This window comes from Podarcis bocagei (assembly GCF_964188305.1).
Source record: "Podarcis bocagei genome assembly, chromosome: 5".
NCBI lineage: Eukaryota > Metazoa > Chordata > Lepidosauria > Squamata > Lacertidae > Podarcis > Podarcis bocagei.
In genome coordinates, this window is record NC_138129.1 from 83614693 (window position 1) to 83626790 (window position 12098).

Genomic DNA, 12098 nt, shown 5'->3' on the forward strand with positions numbered 1-12098 from the left:
CTTCTGATAGGGAGCCATCATCATTAAAGGTTCCCAATCGTGTGTGGCATGAAGTCCAGCATGCAGAGGTTCCGTGCGCTGACTAACAGGTGTGATCACACTCCCCGGTCCGCACATTTGCTCTGTGTACGCTGATGTGAGACGGGAGCCATTGTTTTTTCAACAATTTTTTTCATTTGCCGTTGAAAACTCTGGCTCCTGCTGTTCCTTTTCTTTATACATTTACATAAAACCAGCGGAATGGTAACAGATAGCTAAAATGCATTTGTTTGCATTTTTGGTGATGCTTTGAAAGAGATGCACGAAGTGAACTATTTGCAGTGCAGTTTGGGGGGGAAAAGGCTCTTTAAACAGACGTCAGCAGCAGGGAGATCAGAAATAGAAGTGGCCAGACACCTGCTGACAAACAGTGACAAATTCCACTGACACAACAGTGACCCCCAGTTTGTCAAGATTTAATTAAGGGTATAATTAAGTCAGTGGAACAGAACACTAATGAGTGGAGTTTTTTTTTAATATGGGTAATTACATCTAAGAATACAAAGTAAGACAAGGCTCTAAATATATCATTAAAATGAGCACTATAGAGTGACAAGCAGAGCGTAAAGTGTGCCTTTTTGGAGGAAGAATGCAAGTTTGTAATTGCTTGGCTTTGACAAAGCTTTTGCGTTTTAAGACTCCAGCTTTTGCAGCCCCTTTCAGAATCGAAATTCATTAAGTTTCCCTGGGAATTCTGCCAGAAAAGGTCTGGATCAAAGTCCAGCTAAAATCCTAATTGCTGTTTTGTGAACAAAATGCCTACTTTTTAAAAATCTATCTACCTATATGAAGGTATCACAGTAATTTGGTGAATGTCGACAATTACTGGGGATTGTCAAGGTTTCCCCGAACCAGAGGGAAATGCAGAAAATATTGACCACTAAATGTCAAATCCAACTGAGTATTTTCACTAAGTACAGAAGTACAGAAATGAACATGCCAAAATATGTGTGGCTGCCACCAAAATATCATCCCTGCATCCCTCTTTCCCCCTCCCCTGGTAGGAACAAGTAAATAAAAACGTGATGTGTCATCATGCTTCCAAGTTTGCACACTTCCACAAGCAGCTACCCATATAGTGGTGTGGGAGTAGGGAAACGTGAAGTGTCATGTCACATATTTTTATTTCATAAACTTCATGTTGAGGGGAGCATACACATGGCCGATGTTTTTGGTGGTAGCCAAATTTCTCCTCTAATTGTTCTGCCATGATTGTCCTCCACATTTCTATCATTTACCAGTAAAGGACATTTGCAAAACTATATGAATAGAATGTGAAAAACACCCCGGATGATGCAAACATTTTAGACATATCCCACTGGGTTTTTTGTTTTTTTAATCATCATTTGATATTTGTGGCTCATATTGTGGCTCATAACATAATAGAACAATGTTGGTGATGTGGGGCACACATTTTTAAAGAAACCACAACACTACTCTTAACCACAACAGTAACTGGTATGGGTCTTGAAGCTACAAATATTTAAATTAATATTTGATGTGGGTGGCCAATTGGCAAATGTGACTGTTTATATATTCGTCACATTTGTATACCAGATTCAAAGGCACATACATGGGCGGTGTATGTGTGGCATTTCATTTTACAGATACAACAATTCTATGAGATAGATTAGAGACAGCAGTGTATTCAAGGCCTCCTCACAAGAGCTGATATATATTTTACACATCAATTGTGTTTGTTGTGGGTACATTGTGTGGGTTTTTGCTCAGTCTTTGGTGTAGCAGCATGTAAAGTGATAAGGAGATGCACTTCCTCAAATATACAATTAAGCTAGATAGGAATACTATAGCTCCTATCAGCCACAGCCCAACATGGATCCCCAATACATGTTTACTGTGACTTAGTTATTGGAAACAGCAGATGAGATCAGTATTCCTGTCTCTACCGTAATCATCACATCAGGCTGAGGGCTCATATGACAGCATGTGAGGCTGAGGGAGAGAAGATTCCTACACAGAGAAAGCTAGCATATAAGGGAGCAGGTCAGGCTAAAATCCTTGTCTCTGACACCTAGTTTTCTATATGAAGGGAACTTCGGCAGGGAAGAGCATTCAGCCATGTGAGATCCTTTCTGCTTTCTTAAGCAGCATGGTCTGGACACAAATGGCTGTTTGTGAGAGTACACCTAAGGATGAACAAGGAATGTGTCTCTCCTACATAGATTTGCTGCAGCATTAAACATGTTCATTAAAAATGATTATCACAGAAAGTGTGAAATGGCAGAAAGTGTTACAGATAAGCAAGAATTTGAATCTGGGTTTTCCTCAGCTAGATTCAACACTATTAACCACAGTATTGCACTGGATATGTGATAGTTGAGACCTAACTTAACCAATAAAATGGCATTTAATCTAATATGAGTGGTGTTGTATTCCAACTTAAGGAGAACGTATGCCACTTGGAAAGCTCTCAGATCCATAATTGCCACTGGGTGTGAAGGCAGCTTCAGAAAGGTATAGCAGCTATCACCAACTTTGATTGGAGAGGGATGGTCTGGCCACAAAAGTTCATCCTTTAGTAACTGCTAGGTTAGACTACCATACGTGGGGTTGCCTTAGGAAACTACCTAGAGGTTTCAGCTGATGTAGAACATGATGGCCGGCCCACCAAATGGGACCTACCATTGCAGCCACATCACACCACTATTAAAAGATATTTGCTGGTTCCGAGTGTGCCTCCAGGTCCAATTCAAACTGTTGGTTTTTACCTTCAAACCTTAAACAGCCAGGGTACTTCATGGGCCACCTTCTCCCATGTCTCCCTGCCAATTAAGATCTTATTCAGAGGTTTAGCTGTCAACGTTTCCCTTTTTTTAAGGGAAATTCCCTTATTCCGAATAGGATTCCTTGCAAGAAAAGGGAAAAGTTGACAGCTAAGTCAGAGGTGATCCTGTATTTGGAAGTTAGGTAGCTACTGGAGGGAGGCTTTTTCCGTGATGGCTCCCAAATGATTAACTCCCCAGTCTGTTATGTCTGCCTGGTACCAGCACTGTAGTCTTTTAGACACCAGGCAACATCCATCAGTGATGGAGCCAGTGATTAGAGTGTTGGATTAAGCCCTAGGGAGATCAGAGTTCAAATCCCCAATCAGCTATGAAGCTCACTGGGTGATCTTGGCCAGTCACTGTCTCTTAACCTAACCTACCTCACAAAGTTGTCAGGATAAAACGGGAAAGAGGATAGTTATGTATACCACCTTGAGCTCCTTTGAGGAAAGGTGGGATATAAATGTAAAACTACCCAAATAAATTTAAAAATTCCTGTTCTCATGAGCTTTAATGGGATTGGCGTGGGAGTCTCACATTTTTTCCTGGTTTTATTGGCTTAGGATTCTTTTACCTCCTGTTTGATTGCTGTTTGTCATTGTATTTAATTGCATTTTTAATGGTTTTGTTATGAGTCACCTTGAAGTTATTTGTGGGTAAAGAACATCTTAAAGAAAATAAGCAAACAGATGCACAGGGGATATATCCATTGTTTCCTTAAACAGTCTCCCCATTTGTCGTTCGGTTTAAATCAGGCCCCACCAATCCATCATAAGGTTGCAGCGTGTTTCATCTAATGCCTTGGAATTATGGGAATCTTCATTCGGATGAGCGCTTGGTCAAAGAGCAGAGCGGGGTCAATGAAAAATTAATTGAAAGCAACCTGTAAAGCTTCCTATATGGGATGACGGCTCCCTCCCCATTAGGGAGGATGTCTGTGATATAAACAACTCCTTTGTATTCTTCACAATAGGTAAGAATGATATAAAAGATTTTTTTATACTACTGAGGGAACAGCCTTTCTACTGAGATTATACTACCCACTCCCAGCTGGTAACTTATACTTCATGACAGCCTTTTATCCATTATCAAAGCAACAAGTAGAAAAGCAGATATTCCCGATCTCTAACACCCTCTGTTCGGTTCTCTCTATAGAATTTCGGATGCTAAATCTTCCTGTTTAACAAGCCCTCGGATTTCCTTGCCGCTGCTGTTGTCGGCTCCAAAGTCTTTAGCCTGCTTGTCTAACCTAAACTCAGCAGAATTCCACAGGAATGGAGACTCGTTTGTTTTTACAACTGTATATTAGCTACGGGGAGGCAGAGGGAAAGGCATGATAGCAGCACTCTGCTCCTACTGAGCAGACCAAGAGTGCTTTTCCCAATGACTGTAGCAGAAAGAGGAGTGGACCCTAAAAAAGATACGTAAAATTGTATGTGGCAATATATCTCTTTGAAGTTTATTGCAGCTTCGGCCTCAACTTATCTCAAGCTTTAGTATCTCTTAACAACCAGTGTAGAACAAAACAAACACAAATACGTCCAGGGAATACAAAGGGCACCTCCCCACACTGGAGCCTGCTGTGTTGCTAGTTAGATGCTACAGCGCTGAACTGGCAAAGCTGCTTACAATCCAGTGTTTGATGGTGGAACACAGGGACATGTTTGGCTTTGGAAGTGATGTGTGTCAATCAATTGACCATTTTGGTTCATTTGTTTTAAAAATAATAAAGAGTATCAGATAGCTTTCCTTGCAGTGGATTTGATTGTATTTATTATAGAAGAGCTGCAAATGTTCTCAGCAACATTTGCTAGCTGGACAAGATGGGAAGAATGAAGTGTAAGCTAGGCATTGGAATCTTCCATTCATACTCATGCCTTGGCATGTGTATGCAGTGGAGTCAAGAGGCATCTATTTCCCATTCAGATTTTCTAGGCCAAGTTCACATATCATGCTAAGCTATGGGTGCGGAACCTTTGGCCCTACAGATGTTGCTCAGCTACAATTCCCATCAGCCCCAGCAAGCATGGCAAGCAGCTCCCCACATCTGTATTAAACCATGGTGACATATGAGTTGAAATGAGCCCAAGTGAGCCTCGGGCCACACACTTGAAAAGTCATAGAATCACAGAATTGTGGAAATGGAAGGGGGCCTGATTATCAGAGTCCACCACCTCTCGTAGGAGTCTGTTTCACTGTCAAACAGCTCTTACTGTCAGAAAGTTCTTCCTGATGTTTAGTCCCTTTCCCTCCTGGCTGCACAGTTTACTTAAACTTGATCTGCCATTGCGTCCCAAACTCAGTTTGGATGTGAGTCCAGCTCCCACCAGCCCCAGCTGGGATTTGTATGCTAAGAGCATCTCAAGGGCAGATTAGCCACCTTTTCTTTACACTAACTGTGGTTAGTTTAAGCAAGCCACCTTCATAACCTGTAGGTAACAGTTGGCTTGTTTTGTCACTGCCCCTGTTAATATGCTGTTTGGATTACCTGGAATCAGCCCAGTTGCTACGTGTGTGTGAAAGGTGCTTATGCAGTACTGGAAAACCAGTAAGACTGGGTGGATATTGTGTGTTAGGTTGGCAGAGAATGCAAAACTCAGCCTAGGTGAGGTGTTTGTAGGAGGGGAAGGAGCAAGATTCTTTACATATTTTGATAATTTATATGCCGCCTATGCAAAAGTCACAGGGGGATTTACAGCAAAGACAAGTAAGATGTAAAGAATACATCAAAATAAGATATACCCTAAAATATGCAGTACAACAATTAACACTAAATAATTATTTATTAATGTCACCAGCGTCAACTAATCCATTTATCTCATCATGTATCTCTTCCTCCAAAGGTCCACCCCAAAAATATGCATCTGAACCAACTGCCTCCTCTGGAAAGTCCTCCTGATCATTCAGAGATCTGAAACTATTGATGCTCCACCACAGCATCCATTCATGCCCTTTACATCCATTCAAGTCCTGTACAGAGTACCATAAGCCAAAAGATAGAGGCCACTGTCCTTAAGGAGCTTACAATTTTAAGATTCAGCAGTGGAGGAAGTTGTGCAAAGGCAGGGGGGAAAGGAAGGAAGATCAAAAGGCCAAAAACATGAGAAGGGGATGCAGAAGGAATTGCCAAAGACAGTGAGGGAAGATTATGTTTACAAATTGGGCCACAGAAGTGCTGTCTGTGAGATGCTCTCCTCGTTCATGACTTCAGGATTACAAAAATTCACATATTTTAGCTAAATTACCTCCGAACTAATATCGTGATTCTCCAACAATTTATGCTAACATTCATCTCTGTATGTGCAGTGAACTCACTGTGCTAGACTCCCACCATAAGGGCTCATCTGCTTCCTTATGACATCTGGATCTCATCTACTAGTTTGTAGTTTTCTCCTGCTCTGATCATTTATCAAAAATACTAAGTGTTCCCTGACATTTCCTACACACATTCCACCTATCATTGGCAAGGTAAGAAATACAGTAGAAGCTTTGCAAGAGCTCAGCTGACTGGTTAACTCAAGTTCTCTGCAAGTCAATGTACAAAACTAAGTTAACAACAGATGGATCAATTTTGCTATCTACAGGAACCTACAAACAGCAGACCAGAAGCAACACCAACATTTTGATCTATATATTAGACTAAAACTGGGACTTCCTTGGTGTTGGAGTCCTTACTGCACAAAGTAATGACACCTACAGAGACCTGTTAAATATGTGACCGGGATGAATTAGTTTTATTTCAGTCAGAGTACTCTATTAAGAATCAAAATTTGTCTGTTTCGGCTTTTAAAATGTTAAAAGGTCTTACTTGTCACAGACAGTCAACAGCCATGTCCTGCAAGTAAGTCAAATAAGTTCTTATATAACCCACTACACTCTGTGGCCTTTGCACTCAAAACACGTTTCCTGTCAGTAAGGGAAGCAGGAGTAGGTCTCAGCAGCTGAAAGACTTATCAGTAAACATACTCTGTTAACAGCTTGTTCCTGAAAGTAGTAAGCAAAATAGTCATGATCTGGCAGTGCACTAGATAAAGCTGATCTGCACATGGGGATCTGTGGCCTACAACTGGGTCATGATGACCTCTAGGCGAGTGGCACCGGGGGCACTATAACCTTTGGCGGGGGGGGGGGGGAGAAGAGAAACAACCACGTAATCTCTGTTTACGTGTAGCTTTTTGCAGATGTTATGCTGAGGATGTGCACAAAGAGTGCATAATCCTCCCTCCTCAACACATGCTCAGTGTACACAGATTTATAATATGTGCACAGCTATGTGGGCAGAAATTAAGAATGACTGACAAAAACAGAAAAGCAGGGAAATGATAAAGAGAGGGAGATACAGTTAAGGTAAAAGTGGCTGGGATTCATAGGCTCACATGGTCTTCTATGTGTATATTTGGGGTTTCGGTGGAACCTTTTTATCACCGATTCCCCATCTGTGCACAGGAGTGATATAAGCATGCTCATTTACAGCTCAATCCCAGGAAAGGAGCACATTAGTTGGACATACAGTTTGCTGGACTAGCACAAAGCTGTGAAATATGGTGTTGTATGGGCAATGCAACGATTCTGTACTGGTCTGTAGATTCACACACACAAAAGATGAGTGTAAGCGTGTCACAGACCTACAGGATGTATCTGCACAAACTATTGCCACTTCTAATATGGCTTAAATGGCAAGTTCAAAAGGAAAAGGCACAGTGTAACCCAGATAAAAGTACCAGTGCTCTTCTCTGAATAGTAGATAAGCAAAGCAAACTGCCCTCTGTCCCTTCAACCATGTACATAAATATGAGGCAAACACTCAACATGCAGTGTGCAAATATCAGATACAGGGGATTCTTTCATCTCAAAAAAGGAGGGCAAATCATGCATATGTGACTTGGTGTCTACATGGAGTACACTGGAAAGGGCAGGAGAGTATCCTCTTCTACTAAGTGTCTACCACCTGAGGAACTTAACTGGCCTGTTAAACATACGATCAAGGTCCCTATGCCAACATCACACCTTGGCTATGCTGTTGGAAGGAGAGTAGCAGATCATCTAATGCACCACCACTCTGCATAGGCTGAAAACACCCCCAACCACCTTTTGAAAACCATAGGAGATCCCTCAGTTAGCCTTGGTATTGCATTTCATTGTGGAATTCCTCTGATATGCACATTTCCTCCAGTGCTGGACCCAAGTCTATTCTTGTAGTTTTTTATTCCTGCAGATGGAATACTGGCCCAGGAAGGAGGACACTGTGTGATAAAGGAGCGTCTTATGAATATGAGGCAATCCAGCTAGCCTGTAAAAATAGTTCCATAGTAACTTATGAATGGAAGCTCCTGCTTCTGGCCCAGCTCAGAAATGAATGCATTGCCAAGAAACATACAACCACACCATTGGGTCCATCCAGCCAAATATTATTTCATATTGGCCATGAGGGTTTCAGAGAGGGGTCTTTCCTGGCCTACCGACTTAAGATCTCTTGAGCTGCACGTTTTAAAGTTGAATCTGGGTCGTTCTGCATGTGAAGCATGTGCTCTGCCACTGAGCTATATGCCCTCTTCCCATCTAAGAGAGGTTACTGTAAGAATTATTGAAAGGATGTGTGTTCAGTGCCTGGAGGCTGTGCAAATGTTCATGCTTCATTTTACATCCCAGTCTCAAAAGTAGCCCTGGGAAAATCCTGTTCAGGGGATGATAGAAATGGATAAAACAAGGTGCAAATGATTTGCACTTGTATTCTCAATTGTGTTCAGGTATGAGGGCTTGAATCACAGTTCCTTGTTAAGTGATCCCCACTCCTCTCAATGGTGCTAACCAGAGCTTTTCTTCTAGAAAAAAAGGTGCTGGTACTGCGTACTATTATTTACTTATTTAGACCAACAAAAATGTAGAAATGTTAAATATCTGTCCATTGGGGAGTAGAATTAGAAGGGGGGAAATGAAAGAGGGCGTTGCAGGGAGGCATATTTAAATGCTGCCACAGTGGCAAATAAAATTACTGTGGGTTTGCATCAGATAAAGCACAGATAAAAACAAAGAACTGAGTTCCACTGAAACCAGTGAGATTTATTTTCAAATGTACACATACAGGATTTAAGTTTCAGTGGGCTCAAAAAAAGGGGGGGAGGCATTTTCTGTTAACCGGTTTGTGCATCAGGATTCTTTTTTATTCTGTTCTGAACAGCCAAATATCAAAGTAACAATAAAATCCCATACAACAGTGATAGTATTTGTCAAATCTGTAGGAGGTTCTCCTGTTCTTAACAACTCCAAAACGTTACTTTGCTATGTGCATCGTTATGTAGGCTATGGTCACTATAAAGCCTTTTATTAAGATTCCTTTCCCCCCTTGCGCGCGCGCGCATACACACACACACACACGCATACACACACACACACACACACACACACACACACAATTGATTCCTAACATTGTTTCTGTTTTCCTTTTGCAAGGCCGCCCCTTATCAAGTTATGTATGAATGAACAGAAGTGCCTTTCATCCCTCTCTCCCTCCTCCCAAACTTGCCTTAGCGGTTCAAAAGAAATGACTAAAATAGCAGCAGCAAAAATCCAGCCTGCAGCCTGCCAGAAGACCCGCACGCGTCCCATTCTTAAAGGCATGTGAAAGGTTGGAGAGCTCAGCAAAAATTTTATGTACGGGAGCAGGCCCAAGGAAAACTCACACGCCATAACCAATTGTGGACAGAGGATCATCTATCAGCAGACAAATGCAGGATCTCCAGAATGTCTCTCCTCAAATGAAATAATATATCTTTGAAAGCCAATGCCTGTTTTAGGCCCGAGGCCCATATATCAAGCCTGAGAGGCTTGTGGATACGCTCCAGGGCCATTAACCTTCCACCTGTTTCCCCTTGTCCTTCAGGATGAGACCCTGCCCTTGATTTTACTCCCTTCCCTTGTTCATCTTCCGACAGAGTGCAAATGTAAAGCAGAGGGCCTGCAAAATAATTCAAAGGCAATGGACCAGGGACATGGTTACAAATCTCTGCCACTGGCACTGTGACTTATGCAGGCAGTTTGTCACACATGAGCCAGGTGACCTCTATGACATAACAGAGAAAAATATCGCCAGAGATCAAAAGAGGAGACTCAGGGCTCTGTGGCTAACTTGAGGGGTTACAAAGCGATATTAGAGAAGAACTGAAAATTTCCCCTTTTCTAAAGCCTCCCACCAGCTCAATCAATACAGCTAGGAAGTCTGTTTCTCAACATATAATATTTTACACTTAAACGGGGAGGGGGCAACTTCGTTGTAACCTTTTTTTATCTTATGTACAAAGAAGAACAATAGTACAAATAGTTTTAAACTCCCCACTCTCCCATTTCAATCTTTTATCTAGAAACATCTCACGGGTGAAAATCTTGTCTACTTTGTTAACACACTCCTATTCTTACACCGAGCCTCACCAAGAAGAGTTTGGACTTGATATCCCGCCTTTCACTCCCCTTCAGGAGTCTCAAAGCGGCTAACAATTTCCTTTCCCTTCCTCCCCCACAACAAACACTCTGTGAGGTGAGTGGGGCTGAGAGACTTCAAAGAAGTGTGACTGGCCCAAGATCACCCAGCAGCTGTAGGTGGAGGAGCAGGGAAGCAAACCCGGTTCACCAGATTACGAGTCCACCGCTCTTACCCACTACACCACACTGGCCTGAGGCACCCACCCACATGCAACTGTGTTAGACACTGGCTCTTATTCATCTTCTGTACATTGCCTTTGTATAATAACAGCTGCAACTCATGCAAGTTTAGCAATGTGAGAATGGGCCTTCTCAGTAGTGGTTCTCCACTTATGGAATGCTCTCCCAGGGAGACATGCTTGGTAACATCACTGTCAAGGCAAGGCAGAAATGTTTCTTTTCCACCCAGCCTTGGGGCCTTAAATTATCTGTGGCCTCCTTCGGTGGGTGGGAAGTGTTAGTTCTGCTTTTATATAAATACAAGTGTGTTTTTAGCTTTTATGCTGGTTTTAATATATGTCCTATTTTTCATAAGTCACTTTGGGTTACTTCTTGTTAAAAGCAACTAATAAGGGCAATAGTTCATCACCAACAACAGCAACATTTAATATATGGGGATGGGACCTTAGGTCCATGTGGGCATTCATTTACATCAGGGGTGGGAAACATGTGCTCCTCCAGATGTTGTTGGAATACAGCTCCCATAATACCAGAGCGTTGACTGTGCTACCTGGGGCTGATAGGAACGAGTGCGACAACATCTGGAGGAGCATGAGCTTCTCATCACCGATTCCATGAATGTGCACTAGAGTCAACATGTGTCAAAATGTACCTGTTCCCATCATTTAGAAATTTTACTTCTGGGTCCCTGGAGGAGGGGCTGAAATATGACAAAGTATTCCACAGCATTTCAGTGCACACTAGCAACATTTTGGAAATACATGACTAACATCTGTCCCAAAAGCAGAATGCCAACCAAACTGGAAGAGTGATTTTCCAGTCAGGTATCAAAATAACAAGGAATGTCCCTGGTAAATAAGTAGAGTTGTATTGCATGAAATCTCAAAGATCAGCAATGGGCAAATTTTGATGCGTGTTTGTGTGTGTTTAAAAAACACTACCGTATTTTTCGGTGTATAAGACTAGGTTTCCCCCCTAAAAAATAATGTCAAAAATTGGGGGGCATCTTATACACAGATATATCTCCCCCCATTTTCTTAAATCTGAGTCCCTCCCAAAATAGGGGTTGTCTTATAGATGGAAAAATACGGTATTTATGCAAATAAGCTGTGAACTAGAACTGTGTTCAGTGTTATATTCATAATTTTCATGGACTGTTCATTTTTCAGGCACTCATCCTAAATAATTAAGACACTTATGATGGACAGAGTTTGCCCATACCCTATTTTTAAGGAAATATAAAATGTTTGCCTAAACAAACTTTGTTTGCTTCTACCTTCCATTTCAAAACTACTGGTTTGCAGAGTAGGGCAGAATTTTTTCCAAAAATGATGCAATAACTGCTTTAATATGGAGAACTAATATAATAAAGAGTAAATTGGTGTAGAAATGCAATTCAGAGTGTTATTTTGTTATGTCATCCCCACTCTGAAAACAGAAAATAACTGCAATGGATAGGAAGAAGCTCTAATTTACAATAATTTAAAGCTATCATTTTCCCAAAGAACACAGGGCAGTAGACACTGAGAAACAAATTTGCTGACAATTATATTTGTACAATAAAAAAATGTAATATACACTACAATCCTGATTTGAAAACGCATAGCGTATAAAGCT

At 41.6% G+C, this 12098-nt stretch overlaps 1 protein-coding gene and 1 long non-coding RNA gene across 5 annotated transcripts in view; one reads left to right on the forward strand and one right to left on the reverse strand.

The window, feature by feature from the left end:
* The window catches only part of LOC308587145, a 145142-nt gene that overhangs the window by 127019 nt on the left and 6025 nt on the right, over positions 1-12098 (forward strand). For all 3 annotated transcript variants that reach the window (XR_014008225.1, XR_014008226.1, XR_014008227.1), the window contains one exon: positions 3581-3798. This is a non-coding gene — a long non-coding RNA (uncharacterized lncRNA). The remainder of the gene's footprint in view (positions 1-3580; positions 3799-12098) is intronic.
* NR5A2 (nuclear receptor subfamily 5 group A member 2) overlaps positions 1-12098 on the reverse strand; it is a 114958-nt gene that overhangs the window by 60045 nt on the left and 42815 nt on the right. The gene's annotated exons all lie outside the window — the stretch shown is intronic.